General features: G+C 46.3%; 1 non-coding gene across 1 annotated transcript; it reads right to left on the bottom strand.

The window, feature by feature from the left end:
• Window positions 1-1,184: 1,184 nt before the first annotated feature.
• On the bottom strand, window positions 1,185-1,347 carry LOC111763172 (U1 spliceosomal RNA). Its single transcript, XR_002796089.1, has one exon. It is a non-coding gene; the product is annotated as a U1 spliceosomal RNA (small nuclear RNA).
• Between the last annotated feature and the right edge of the window lie 14,721 nt (window positions 1,348-16,068).

Raw genomic sequence — 16,068 nt, 5'->3', positions numbered from 1 at the left:
ATCGAACTGAGCCCATGAACGCGGCCTCAAGAGGAAGGAGGGTGTGGCCGATGGGATCATTTTAAATGAGGCCAGACTGGGGTAGGCTGGGCCAAATCCAACTTACGACAGGAGTCTCTGTAAGGAGAGGACCGCTGGACACAGACAGACAGGCGGAAGGGGAAGCGGCCACTGACGGGGGCAGACACTGCCGAGCAGGCCCCCTTGTCCAGGAATTGGCGGGGACTTCTTAAAGAGTTAAAAGTAAAAGTGGGGGCTTTCTGAAAAGAATAGAACACACCCTACAAAACGTGCATTTTAAGCAACAATTAAAATTAAGCCAGTTTCGGGCCAGCTGGGGTCACTTACCAGCAATAGACAAGTGTAAGTGGTCGATGGCCACCCCTGCCTGAAAGACCATCCTCGGTCATTGGGAGCAAAGGCGTCACCCCGTTATTGCAAGCCCGCCTTTGGCAAGTCTGATTGCCTGTGATTTACTGACGGTTGGAGGCTCTCGCTTCAGTCGAGATGTCCCTGCTCAAGCAGTCTCAACAAGCCCACTGTATAGACTAGAATTGTTGGTGACATGATTTCTTTTCAAACCTCCCAGGCAGGGTGCAGGTGAGAGCAGTCGAAGGAACTACAGCCCTTGCACCTGGTGAAGGTGGGTGGGCCGGCCCTGGGTGGGAGGGGCTGCTGAGCAGAGCAGGGGGCACTGGTCCACCTGGGGCCATGGGCAGTTCAGGGCCTGGACCTGAAGCGGAGGTGGCGGCGCCACGATCCAGGACAGGGCGGGGGCCGGTGTATGCCTGGGTGCCGCTGGGCGCAGGAGGGGGCGCGGGGGACCGTCGGTGGCAGGGGCCTGGGTCCAGCTCAGAGGTTTAGCCAGCGCAGCCGTGACGGCCTCCGAGGCCACCAGAAGGGCAGCAGAGAGAGAAGGGCAGGGGGCCAAGGACAAGCTCCATCTCCTGGAGGGCCGGTAGCAAGGCGGAAAGCACATGCCCGAAACCAAGGCGGGCGCGCTTCCAGGAGAGGGGCCCCGCGGCCGCGTCCCGCAGGGCGAGGAGGTGGCATGCGTTCACAGTCGGCTCCAGGGGGCTGCGAGCAGTACGGGGCCTTCAGCCCATGTGGCTAAAACCAAGTGTGCTTTCTCTACACAGTTTGCTGTTATTTATTATTACTGTTGTTATTAATATATATTTATTTATGGGAAAGTGCAAAGGCAGTCCCCACTACCACAATTTATGCAGTCGAGTTTCCCACATTTGGGGAAATCACAGGGGTCAGCATATCTCGAGTGCAGTGGACAAATCTTTTCCTGGGAAAACCACCTTCCTGAGCATGGAATTACCTCTGCTGGTAAAGTATTTAATATTATTATTAGTTACTAGTAGCAGTAGTTACTAAAACTGCTGTTATTACTGTTATTTCTATTATTAAAACTGTGATTGCCGCTTTCAGGACTTATATCGCCACCATCATTAGAAGTAAGGAACGGTTATCTTCCATGGTCAAGCAATAAGAAAACGCGTAATATGGGTATTTTGTAATTGTCCGTCCTTTCGGCACATGTTCCTTTTTGTGTAGTTCTTAGCTACAGATTTCATGTCATTCAAGTTTTAAAAGCAGCTTTTGAGCGTGATAAACCCTCAAGCTCTTAAATCCCGCCTGAAGCTTGTCCTTTCAAAGAAGGACCCGGATGGAGACTGAGGCACCCCTGAAGGCTGGGGGCAGGGGCCCCTCCCCGGGCTCGAGCTGCAGGGGCGCCTCCAGCGGGGGCGGAGCTGCCTTTGTGTGCGGGGAGGAAAGCAGAGGCTTTGTTCTTAATGCAGAGGCGCCCCGTGGAAAGTCAAGAAAAAACGGATTTAGAGATTATCTACTTTTTTTGTTCAGACAAAAACCTAATTTTGCCTGATCAACTGGTAAGGACTAAACTGTGCAGCAGCAGGACGTGCTGGCTTCATTCAGACGCACGAACTGAGCCGGTGTCCATCCGCAGCGTCCGTCGTCAAAGGTGCTGCCCCCAGAGCGAAAGCCTCCTCGCCAGCAGCTCAGGGTGGCCGGGCTCTGGAAACAAAATCACCTCCGCCTGGGCACGGCGTGGACGAGGACGTGGCGTGGAGCCACCCAGCTGTAGGCAGGAGGATCTGGGGTGCAGGGAGAGCAGCACCCCTGGCTGTTCCCACCAACACCGGGGTCCCCGCCTGCTGCTCCGTGGGGCACCTCCTGAGGAGGTCTAAGAGGCCGTGTCCTGAGGTGGAGCATAAGCCCGTGGATGGCACGCCTGCCTTCAGTCCAACATACCCTGAAGCGTGTTCTGTAGTTCTCCAGCATTCACGTCTTGCACCTCCTCGGTGCAAAGACGTGAAAACTACAAAATACGGCTGAAAAAATTAAAAATCCAGACCAATGGAAGGACATCGTGTTCGTGGCTTGGAGAACTTACTATTGTTAAGGTGGCAGCACTCCCCGAAGCCATCTACAGATGACTCCCTATCAAAAGCCCAATGGCCTTTTTTACAAAAATGGAGAAGCTGGCCCTAAAATCCATGCGGAATTGCAATAGACTCCAAGTACTCAGACAATATTTTAAAAAGAACGACAAATTGGAGGACTCACACCAACTCCAAAACTCACTACCAAGCTCTAGCAATCAAGACTGTGAGACTTCCGGCAAGATGGTGGCTGAGTGAGCTTGCCTTGCCGTCTCTCCTGGGAAGAGGCAGCTGGGCACCGCTGGAGGTTCTCCGGGACCAGGATTTTTCAGGATTTTTTCAGGGCAGGAAGTGTCTGGACATCGATTTGGTGGGAAGGTAACGGAAAGGACTGGTCTATAAGATATAAATTGGGACTTTTCAGGAGGGGGAGGCAAGATGGCGGCTGAGTGAACTTCCCGGTTACTAGCTCCTGGGGGGAATCGGCTGGGAGGCGTCGGAGACTCTTTGGGACCGGCTGTTTCGGGATTTTTCCTGGTCCGGAGGTGTCTGGACATCGATTTGGAGGGAAGGTAACAGAGAGGATCCATCTGTGAAATATACACGGAGATCCCAGCTACGTGTGGAGGATTCCCTCCTTGGGTAGGCGGAGCCGAGGCAGCTAGCACCGCGCGGAGCCCCGGCGGGCGGCGGCCAGGGTAGCCGGGTCCAGCCGAGCCCAGCCGCGCCGCGCCGCGAGCGGGAGAGCCGAGCCACGCCGCGCCGGGCGGCGGGCGGGAAAGCCGAGCCCGGCCGAGCCCAGCCGAGCCCAGCCGAGCCGCGGCGGGCGGCGGGCGGCGGGCGGCGGGCGGGGGACCGGAGCCCAGCTGAGCCCAGCCGAGCCTGGCGGCGGGGTTTCTGTTCTTTGGTTTCTTTTTTTTTGTTGTTGTTGTTGTTGTTGTTGTTGTTCTTGTTGTTCTTTTTTTTTTTTTTCAATCCTCTCTTTCTTGTCCCCAATATTCTTCTTATACTATTTTACCTTAACAATACAATAGGTCCTACAGGAAATACCTCACATTTGCTGGGTTTCCTCACCCTCCACTGCCTCATTTCTCTGTGAATAGATTTAGCCTATCTACACTATCCCCTTTCCCCTACAACTTGATATCCTCCACCATCTGCTATCTCTCCTATATTCCATCTCCCTTTCTTTGATCCACAAAGTGTCTAACTCTTAATTTCTAATACCTTTGTTTAGTTTTCCATCTGGTATTCGTCCCTGAAACTATTACCTTTCTTTTCTCTTTCCCTCTCTCACGAAAACAATAGCCTCTTAGTACGTACCACATTCCTCCCATATTCAGTCATCTACCTCATTATAGGTACTTTCCTACTACTATAACTCTACACAATTTACATGATCTAACCTCCATCCTCCCAGAACTCATATTGTTGCTTTGTAAACATATATCACCAATACTACTTCACACTTTTTCCTTCCTTACACAATTGACTTTCCCCAGCACTAATACTTTCCTTTAAAGTGAGCTTAACTAGCAATAAGAAATTGGAATAAGAAGAACAAAGTGACAAAGAGAAGATATAACACTTAAGCAAAAACAACAGCTAATTAATCTCCAAGACTAGACAAAGAAGCTAAGGAACTGATTAAACCCGTCAAGAAAAAATGTTGACAAGACAGCAACAAAAATCTACAAACCAAACCAGTAATCAGGAAAACACGGCTGAATCCAATCAACAAACTGAAAATCAGGAAGGGGGGCAGGACTTCGCACAAGCAATGAAAGATCTCAGAACATTTATCACCGACAAATTTGATGAAATAATGAAAGAGGTTAACAGCGTGAAGACAACACTTGGAGGGGAAATTGCAGACATGCGCAAAAAAATAACAGATATGATGGAAATGAACACCACAATTCAAGAAATCAAAAATACACTTGCAGCAAATATCAGCAGACTAGAAGAGGCAGAGCAGAGAATTAGTGATGTGGAAGACAGTGCATTGGAAATCAAACAGATAGTAGAAGTGGTCAATAAAAAGGTAGAAAAAATCCAGATAGGACTTAGGGACGTGAATGATAACGCAAAACGCTCAAACATACGTATTATAGGCATTCCAGAAGGAGAAGAGAAGGGAAAGGGGTCAGAAGGAGTGTTGCAGGAAATAATGAATGAAAACTTCCCAAATCTACTGAAAGAGACAGATGTACATATCCAAGAAGCACAGCGCACTCCACTGGTCATAAACCCCAACAGGCCCACCCCAAGACATATACTTGTCAAATTATCCAATGCTCAAGACAAAGAAAAAATTCTAAAAGCAGCAAGAGAAAAGAAAACCATCACATACAAGGGAAACTCCATAAGATTAGTGCTGATTTCTCATCTGAAACGATGGAGGCAAGAAGGCAGTGGTATGATATAGTCAAGGTACTAAAGGAAAAAAATCTCCAACCAAGAATACTCTATCCAGCTAAACTAGCATTCAAAAATGATGGAGAGTTCAAAATATTCACAGATAAACAGAAACTGAAAGAGTATATCAACAAGAAACCTCCCCTTCAAGAAATTCTTAAGGGAATTCTGCAGGAAGAAAGGAAAAAACAGGACAGTCAGAGATGGAGGAGAGTGTAAAAGCAACAAGAAAGACAAAAATAGAAGGGGAAAATAAAATAATACAAACAAAATATAACAAACACAAATCCAACCAAAATATGGCTACCATAAATAACTCTCTAAACGTAATAACACTGAATGTCAACGGATTAAACTCACCTATCAAAAGATTCAGACTGGGACACTGGATAAGGAAATACGACCCATCTATATGCTGCCTACAAGAGACACATCTTAGACCCAGAGACTCATGGAGGTTGAAAGTGAATGGCTGGAAAACAATCATACAAGCAAACAACAACCAAAAAAAGGCAGGAGTAGCTATATTAATATCAGACAAAATAGACTTTAAATGCGAAACAATTGTGAGAGACAAAGAAGGATACTATATTTTAGTGAAAGGGACAATTTGTCAAGAAGATCGAACAATCATAAATATTTATGCTCCTAACAAGGGCGCCTCTAAATATGTGAGGCAAACGCTGGAAAAACTAAGTGAAAGAATAGATGTATCTACAATTATAGTGGGGGATTTTAATACACCACTATCAACTCTGGACAGAACATCTCAAAAGAGAATCACTAAAGAAACAAAACATTTGAACAGTATATTAGAAGAGCTGGATCTAATAGACATATATAGATCATTACACCCAAACACAGCAGGATATACATTTTTCTCAAGCGCACATGGAACATTCTCCAAGATTGACCATATGCTAGGCCACAAAGAAAGGCTTAATGAATTCAGAAAGATCGAAATCATACAAAACAATATCTCTGACCACAGTGGAGTCAAGCTGGAAATTTGCAAGGAACAGAGACCCAGACTTCACACGACAATTTGGAAATTAAACAGCACACTCTTAGAAAAACAGTGGGTCAAAGAGGAAATCTCAAAAGAAATCAATGACTACCTTGAAACAAATGATAATGATAACACAACATACCAAAATTTATGGGATGCAGCAAAAGCGGTACTGAGAGGGAAATTTATAGCCATAAATTCATATATCAAAAAAGAAGAAAGAGCAGAAATTGAAGAATTAACTGCACATTTGAAGGAATTAGAAAAACAACAACAAAGTAACCCAACAGGAAGAAGAAGGAAGGAAATAACAAAGATAAGAGCAGAACTAAATGAAATAGAAAATAAGAAAGCACTTGAAAAAATAAACAAAACCAAGAGCTGGTTTTTTGAGAAGATCAACAAAATTGACAAACCTTTAGTGAGACTAACAAAGAAAAAAAGAGAAAAGATGCAAATACACAAAATAAGAAATGAGAAAGGTGAAATCACCACTGACCCCACAGAAATAAAGACTATCATAAGAGGATACTTTGAAAAACTATATTCCAACAAAAATGACAATTTAGAGGAAATGGACAAATTCCTAGAAATACATAAGCAGCCCATACTGACGAAAGAAGAAATTGATGATCTTAACAAACCAATCACAAGCAAAGAGATAGAATCAGTCATTAAAAATCTCCCAACTAAGAAGAGCCCAGGGCCAGACGGCTTCACAGGTGAATTCTACAAAACATTCCGGAAAGAACTAACACCAATCCTGTTGAAACTATTCCAAAAAATCGAAACAGAAGGAACACTGCCTAATTCCTTCTATGATGCCAACATTACCCTAGTACCAAAGCCAAACAAAGACACCACAAGAAAGGAAAATTACAGACCAATTTCTCTAATGAACCTAGACGCGAAAATACTTAACAAAATACTTGCTAATCGTATTCAACAACACATTAAACGAATTATACACCATGACCAAGTGGGATTTATTCCAGGTATGCAAGGATGGTTCAACATAAGAAAATCAATCAATGTAATACACCATATAAACAGATTGAGAGAAAAAAACCACATGATTATATCTATAGATGCAGAAAAGGCATTTGACAAAATACAGCACCCCTTCCTGATAAAAACACTCCAAAAGATCGGAATACAAGGAAACTTTTTGAACATGATAAAGAGTATATATGAAAAACCTAAAGCCAACATTGTTTACAATGGCGAAATCCTGAAATCCTTCCCTCTAAAATCAGGAACAAGACAAGGATGCCCATTGTCTCCGCTCCTATTTAACATTGTCTTGGAAGTACTGGCTCGAGCACTGAGACAAGAACCAGATATAAAAGGCATTCAAATTGGAAGGGAAGAAGTCAAAATTTCATTATTTGCAGATGACATGATCCTATATATAGAAAACCCTGAGAGATCTACAACAAAGCTCCTAGAACTCATAAATGAGTTTAGCAAAGTCGCAGGTTATAAGATCAATGCGCAAAAATCAGTAGCATTTCTATACACCAATAATGAGCAAGATCAGGAGGAAATCAAGAAACAAATACCATTCACAATAGTAAATAAAAAAATCAAATGCTTAGGAATAAATTTAACTAAAGAGGTAAAAAACTTATACATCGAGAACTATACAAGATTGTTCAAGGAAATCAAAGAAGACCTAAATAAATGGAAGAATATTCCCTGTTCATGGATAGGAAGACTGAATATTATTAAGATGTCTATCCTACCAAAACTGATCTACACATTCAATGCAATCCCAATAAAAATCAACACAGCCTTCTTTAAGGAACTAGAAAAACTAACTATGAAATTTATTTGGAATAAAAAGAGGCCCCGAATAGCCAAAGACATATTGAAAAAGAAAAACGAAATAGGAGGAATCACACTTCCTGACTTCAAAACATACTACAAAGCTACAATAGTGAAAACAGCATGGTACTGGCATAAGGAGAGACACACAGACCAATGGAATCAAATTGAAAATTCAGATATAGAACCTCATGTATATAGCCATATAATATTCGATAAAGCCACCAAACCCTCTCAACTGGGAGAGAATGGCCTATTCAACAAATGGTGCCTGGAGAACTGGATAGCTATATGTAGAAGAATGAAAGAGGATTACCATCTCACACCTTATACAAAGATCAACTCAAGATGGATCAAAGACCTAAATATAAGAGCCAAGACCATAAAGACCTTAGAAAGCAGTGTAGGGAAACATCTACAGGACCTTGTAATAGGAAATGGCTTCATGAATATCACACCAAAAGCACGAGCAGCAAAAGAACAAATAGATAAATGGGACTACCTCAAAATTAAAGCCTTCTGCACCTCAAAGGAGTTTGTCAAGAAAGTAAAAAGGGAACCCACACAATGGGAGAAAATATTTGGCAACCATATATCTGATAAGAGACTTATAACTTGCATATATAAAGAACTCATAGATCTCGAAAACAAAAAGATAAACAACCCATTTAAAAAATGGGAAAAAGATTTAAACAGACACTTCTCCAAAGAAGAAATACAAATGGCTAAAAAGCACATGAAAAAATGCTCCAAATCCCTAGCTATCAGGGAAATGCAAATCAAAACTACAATGAGATACCATCTTACTCCCATAAGATTGGCAGCCATGAAAAAAACAGTAGAATACAAATGCTGGAGAGGATGTGAAGAAAGGGGAACACTCATCCATTGCTGGTGGGAATGCAGAAGGATCCAACCATTCTGGAGGACAGTTTGGCAGTTTCTCAAAAAATTATCCATAGATTTGCCATATGACCCAGCAATGCCACTGCTGGGTATATACCCATCAGATCTGAAAACAAGGACACAAACCGATATATGTACACCAATGTTCATAGCAGCATTGTTCACCATCGCCAAAAGTTGGAATCAATCCAAAAGTCCATCAACAGATGAGTGGATCAATAAAATGTGGTATATACACACAATGGAGTACTACTCAGCTGTAAGAACCAATACACTACAATTGCACATGATAACATGGATGAACCTTGAGAATCTTATGTTGAGTGAAGCAACCCAGGCATTGAAGGACAAATACTATATGACCTCAATGATATGAAATAAGTTAACTGCCTCAGAGAGCTAGAGTCTGGAAAAGTGGCTTACTGGAAATCGGGGGGTGGAGGAAGGATGTGAGTTAATGTCTGTAGGGGTGGAATCTGTGATGAGCTGGGGGTAAGTATGAGCACAAAGAAGGGACAAAATGGGGGCAAGGGGTTACCTTCGGGTGGGGTTTTCTGGGTTTGAGGGGGGCTGGGGATGGGAAGAGGGGTAATATGGTCCAAGAAATAGGTGGGAGGGAGGGGCAACATACAAACATGGGAGAGTGCCAGAAGTTCATTGAGAACTAAATGTTGAGTAAAACGTATCAAAGTATAAGTAGGAGGGTTACCTGGTTAGGACGCTCAGGGGGTATGGTCTGATGCGGGAGGACTCCGGAGGGAATAGCTGAAGGCTCATTTTGCCAAGGTGGGTTCTACCATTGGGTGGGGTGGACCCATATCCTGGGGAAGACTAATGCCGTCGAATAGAGAGAACTGTATCTCTCGTGAGAAAGGACGGCTCCCAGGGCATTAGATTGGCAGGCGTTGTGGGCCCTAAGGGGAGGGGAAAATGGACGTGCAATGGATGGAACAAAGGTAAATAAGGGGGCAAAAGAGGAGTTATGTGAGAGTACACGAGGATGAATATAAAACAGCTAATATTACACCAAAAACATATTGGGGACGACAGACTAATAATGAAAACCATAAGACAAAACATAGGATAACTAAAAAATTTAGAAAACTGTACAACCTAAAGTATGGACGACATAGTAAGCACAAATGTTACCTTGTTTGAAAACTTTAGTTTCGGAATCTGTACATCAGTTTCAGGAAATATGATATGAATAAGTTAAAAGATTATTGCTGTGGAAGGGAAAAGGTTTTATGGTGGATCTGGGGAAATACTGTATATTGTATATATGAATTTTGGTGATCTAAGACTCTTCTGAAGCTGACATTATGTTGGGATTCACTTTACGGGAAGTTTTGGATCACAGAGTGGTTCAACAATGGCAGCGGAGGAATACTGATATGGGATGTTATTGACAGGATATATATGGTTGACAGGGAGTTATACAGGGCATATGTCCAGGGTATATGGTAATGTCTATATATACTCATAGTGGAAACAATTAAAAACAACAGCTGGGGGGGTACTGGGCTCCTGGCCGGGGGGTCACTGTTGTGGGCCCTGGGAGAGCAGCGGCAATCCTCCAGGTGCAACGGCAAGAACCAGGAAGGAAGGAGGGCCCAACAGTGGGCTCTTGATACTAATGGCTACACTTTTGAGCCTATGCACCTGCAATAAGAACAAGGCCTAGAGTAGCATTGTGCCTGGGGGTTTCCTCCTGACAGCCTTCATGTTACTCAAATGTGGCCACTCTCACAGCCAAACTCAGCGTGTAGATGTGATGCATTCCCCCCAGCGTGGGACACGACACCCGGGGATGAGCCTCCCTGGCACCGAGGGATCACTACCACATACCAGCTGAAGAAGCAACTAGAAAATGACCTTGAATTAAAGATTCAATGCGGAACAGTAGAATATACCTATCTACATATAATAACATGACTTCGGGAAGCGGTTTGACCTAATGTAAGGGGGAAATGGAAAGGAGAAATGAGATTATAAGGCTGTGAGTCTCTAAAAAAGAGTCTGGAGGTTGTCAGAAGGAATACCCCTATGTACAACTGAACAGAGTCTAAGAGACAGATAAGGTAGATACAACCCCAGGTATTGGTTCTTTTGAGGGATAAAGAGACCCACGGGTTCTATGGTCATGGCAGAAGGGGTTCACTGCCATGACAGATGGCCCTTCTTTGGAGCTGGTGTTTCTGCGTGATGGAAATGGACTCAGAGGGGATCTCTTTTCACAAGACTTGCATGCTACTTTATTGGAATTGTAGTTGGTGCTGGGTTTAAGATATATGTAGGGGATTTGAATCTCTGGACTGATAATATGACACCCAGGCCCAGAGCCTCAACAGACTTCAGCTCCTACACTTTGACTTATTGGACTTACTCCACTCAGCTAACATGGAGTTGAAGAAGGTCAACCACCACAACATGGAGCCTAGAGTGTCTACAACTAGAAGCGGGAAGAGTGCATCCAGTACCCATGTGGAATCTAAGCCCTCACTTGACATAGGTGTACAATGGACACAACCAATCCAATGTCCACAGAGAAAATGTGGAATGGGTGTGGGAACGGTAGCCATGGGGGCTGCTGGGTGTGGGGAACGGGAGGAAGAGATGAGATGTGGAGGCGTTTTCGGGACGTGAAGTTGTCCTGCATAGCGCTTCACGGACAATTACGGGACACTGTAGATCCCCCCAGGGCCCACTGGATGGAACGTGAGAGAGTCTGGGCTATGATGTGGACCATTGACTATGGGGTGCAGTGATGCTCAGAGATGAACTTACCAGGTGCAATGGATGTATCACGATGATGGGAGAGAGTGTTGCTGTGGGGGGAGTGGGGGGCGGGGGCGGTGGGGTTGAATGGGACCTCATATATTTTTTTAAATGTAATTAAAAAATAATAATAATAATAAATATTAAAAAAAAAAAAAAAAAGACTGTGAGATACTGGCATAAACATAGACATACAGGCCAACGGAATAGAACTGAGGGTCCAGAAAGAACCCCATTCATTTGTGGTCAAGTAATTTTCAACAAGCTTACCGATATCATTCAATGGGGGAAAAACAGTCTTTTCATCAAATGGTATTAGAATAATTGCATATCCACAAGCAAAAGAATAAAGGCACACCATACACAAAAAGTTAACTCTAAGTGGATCAAAGACCTAAATGTAAGAGCTGAAACTATAGCACTCTTGGAAGAAAACATAGGGGTAAATCTTGATGGCCTTGGGTCTGGTGATGGATTCTTAGGTATGACACCAAAAGCTAGAGCAACAAAAGAAAAAAATAGATAAACTGAATTTCATCAAAATTTAAAATATTTGTACATTAAAGGACATCTATGAGAAAGAGAAACCCACAGAATGGGCTAAAATATTTTCAAATTATATATGTGATGAGAGTCCTGTAACCAGAATATATAAAGAATATATTAGAATATATAAAGAAGTCTTACCACTCAAAAACAAAAGGACAAACAACACAACAACAACAAAAAATGTGCAAAGGACTTGAACAGACATTTCTCCAAAGAAGATAAACAAATGGTCAAGAATCCTATGAAAAGCTGCTCAGGACCATTAGCCATTAGGGAATTGCGAAGCAAAGCCATAATGAAATACTATTTCACACCCACAAGTTTGGCTATAACTTAAAAAAAACACAGAAAACAGTAAGCTTTGGCAAGGACGTGGGGAAATCTGAACCCTCACACACTGCTAGCAGGAAGGTAAGATGGTGCAGCCTCTGTGGAAGACAGTCTGGCAGCTCTTTAAAAGTTAAACACAGAGTTATCACGCAGTGGAACGATTCCACCAAGGCATATGCCAAAGGATGAAAAACAGGTGTTCGCATCAATACTTGTTCAGTAATGTTTATAACAGCATTGTTCACAATAGTCCAAATATGGAAATAACCCAAATGTCCATGAACCGAAGAACAGACAAACAAAAGTGATTTAGCCACATAATAGACTATTATTTGGCCATGAAAAGGGTGAAGTTTTGATCCATGACACAATGTGGATAAACCTTGAGAACATGACGCTACGTGAAAGAAGCCAGATAAACACGGTTATGTATTATTTGATTCCATTGACATGAACTGCCCAGAGCAGACATATCTGTAGACCCCCAAGGGAGATTAGTGGCTGCCAGGAGCCTGGGGAGGGGCTGGAGGTGATGTTAATGGGGCCAGGGTCTCCTCTTGGGAAGATGGAAATGCTCTGGAAGTATATAGGGGTGATAGCTGAACAAACTCACGAATGTGCTGAGGCGACTGAATTGTCCACCGTAAAATGGTTGTGTGAACTTATCATAATAAAAAAGCAATTGAGACACTGCATATTTAATAAAAAGAACCAGTGAAATCATCACAGTAGATCAACACACCCCAGGTTCGTGAGCTGGGCCCGGGCTCCGCTGGCCTCACGGGCCAAATCACGCCCAGAAGGCCCCATATGCTGAAATGGAGGCTCTGTCCCCGGGGCTGCCACATGCGCACGGCAAGCCCGGCAGCCTAAAGCCACAGCGGGGGGTCCCCACCGTCCTGGAGGCCACAGGGCCAGGCAGGGCCGTGTCCCTCCAAAGGCCCTCAGGAGCGGCCGTCCCTGGCCCCGCAGCTCCTGGCGGCTCCGGGTGCCTGGACCCAGGCCGCTCCCTCCAGAGCCTGCAGCTCCGCCCACCTCCCGATCATAGGGACCAGCCTGCGGGACCAGCACTGCTCCAGTCCAGCTGGGCCTCATCTGGACGCATCGAGCCGTCAACGACCCTGCCCCAAATCCAAATAGGGTTGCATTCCCGGGACCGGGACTGGAGTGTGTCTTTTTGGGGGACAAGATGGGCTCATATGAAGCAGGTGTGGCCTTCCCATGTCACCCAGGCGCCATCTTCCCCCTGGCCGCTGCACCGTCTTCTCCCTGGCCGCTGCGCCGTCTTCCCCCTGGCTGCTGCTCTGTCTTCCCCCTGGCCGCTGAGCCGTCTTCCCCCTGGCCGTTGCGCCGTCTTCCCCCTGGCCGCTGCGCCGTCTTGCCCCTGGCCGCTGCGCCGTCTTCCCCTGCCCGTGAGCGCAGGCCCGACTGGAGTGCCAAGGATGGCCACTGCTTCATGGCAGGGAAGGGGCCCGAGGGAAATCTTCCTCCCAAGCCAGACGGGAGAGCAAGGAGAAGGGGGCAGCGGAACACGAAGCCAAAAGCCCGGCGCTCCTGGCTGGACTGTGCGGCGGCGCTCGTGGAAATCCCGTCTGTCCGGAGGGGTGGGGGCCACTCCCGCTGCCCCCCAGGATGGCCCAAGGGATGCTCCCCTGGACCTCAAGACAGGGGACAGCGCTGGGTGAAGAGGCTGAGGCGGCACCTCTGGCTGCCCAGGCCCAGGTGCGGCTGCGGCAGTCCAGGTGGGGTCTTGTGCCCTGGAAGGGCTGCAGGGGCAGAGGGTCACCACACGTGTGGCACGAGGGCCGGGGAGGGGCAGCACCCAGGGCAGCGGCTTGGCGGGTGGGGTCACCGAGGACCAGTAACTCCATCGGCCCCCAAACCGCTGACAGAGCACAGTGTGCCCCAGCTGGTGCCAAGGCCGGGACAGCCAGGGCACCGGCCGGCAGCCGCCCGGCCACAAGGCACCCCTGCGTCTCCACGAGGCTCAGCGTGCCCCAGGGTGTTTCCAAATCCAGGGACTTGTCTCAGGAGGAACAGGAAGGAAAAACCCTAACAGCCCAAGATCTACCCGAAAGGAGTCACACCGCCTGAACTGGACATCTTAAATTAGATACTCCAATACCACTAGGTGATGACCAAAGTCACCCTCCCGTTACCTGGGTGAATGTTCCCAGGACAGGTTTCCTAGTTACGGAGAACTAAGAAGCTGCTTCTGCCTCCAAGCCATCAGTGGCCTCCTCCCGCCTCTCCCAGCCTCTTTGCCCCATCTCTTGCTCAAACTCGATTGCCAGCTTAGATGACCAATGCCCTCCCCCTCCAGCCCTGAGTATCACCTTCCAAAGCAGGTGGGCTGCACTGGGTGTTGGGTGAAGGTCTGGGAAGTTGAGGGAAGGAGAGCATGGAGTAGAACCAGGGACACAGGTCTAGACCAGTCCTCAGGCCAGGCTCCCAAGCTGCACCAAGGAGAAAGACCAGGGGGGTATGCAGTCTATTTCCAGCTATCTATCTCTCTGTCAGACTGTCCATCCATCCATATGTACATCCATCCATCTACCATCCATCCATCCATCCATCTATCCATCCATCCATCCATCTATCCATCCACCTGATCATCCACTCATCTATCCATCTGTCCATTCACCTATCCATCTATCTGTCCTTCAGTCCATCTACTAACCCATCCATCCACTCACCCATCCAGCCCTCTGTCTGTCCATTCCTCCACCCGTGCAATTTGCTTTGGCTGAGCTGAGTGGCTACTCTGGGCCAGACACTGCTCAAGGCTCAAGGAAGGAAGCGATGAGCGTGGACCACAGCTCTGCCCTCAGGCAGCTCAGGCAAGGGCCTTCCCGGTGCCACTCTCCTGCCCCAGATTGCCCACCCTGGCCCAAGGTGCAGGGTCTCGGGTCTCTCAATGGAAGCGAGACCGGACAAGACAAGCCTTGGAGAATCAGGGAGAGGGGGCCCAGGCATGTGAGCGGGATGGGGATGGGAAAATGCTGCTGAAGCACAAGCCTTCCAAGTCAACTGGAGAAGCACAGCCACCAGGGGGCTGGGGATAAATGGGGGGCTGAGCCCCATCCACCCTGCCAGGAAGTGAGGGCAGGCGGCTGGGGGGAAGGCTGCTGGGGAAACGGGCCAGAATTTGGTTTTCTGCAGAGTTTATTTATTTATTTATTTTTTTTTATTAATTTTTTTATTTTTTATTGACTTTGTAATAATATTACATTAAAAATATATATGTGAGGTCCCATTCAACCCCACCCCCCCACCCCCCCCTCTCCCCCCCCCAACAACACTCGTTCCCATCATCATGACACATCCATTGGATTTGGTAAGTACATCTTTGGGCACCTCTGCACCTCATATACATTGGTTCACATCATGACCCATACTCTCCTCTATTCCATCATGTAGGCCCTGTGAGGATTTACAATGTCCGGTGATTACCTCTGAAGCACCATCCAGGGCAGCTCCATGTCCCGAAGACGCCTCCACCTCTCATCTCTTCCTGCCTTTCCCCATACCCTTTGTCCATTATGTCCACTTTTCCCAATCCAATGCCACCTCTTCTATGTGGACACTGGATTGGTTGTGTCCATTGCACCTTTATGTCAAGAGGAGGCTCAGATTCCACCTGGATGCTGGATGCAATCCTCCCATTTTCAGTTGTAATCACTCTAGGCTCCATGGTGTGGTGGTTGTCCTTCTTCACCTCCATCTTAGCTGAGTGTGGTAAGTCCAATAAATCAGATTGTAGGTGCTGGAGTCTGTTGAGGCTCAGGATCTGGCTATCACATTGTCAGTCCAGAGATTCAAATCCCCTAAATATAT

The sequence above is a fragment of the Dasypus novemcinctus genome, chromosome 12 (assembly GCF_030445035.2).
Source record: "Dasypus novemcinctus isolate mDasNov1 chromosome 12, mDasNov1.1.hap2, whole genome shotgun sequence".
Lineage (NCBI taxonomy): Eukaryota > Metazoa > Chordata > Mammalia > Cingulata > Dasypodidae > Dasypus > Dasypus novemcinctus.
Note: the sequence above shows the minus strand (reverse complement) of the source record. Positions and strands in the feature narration are given on the sequence as shown.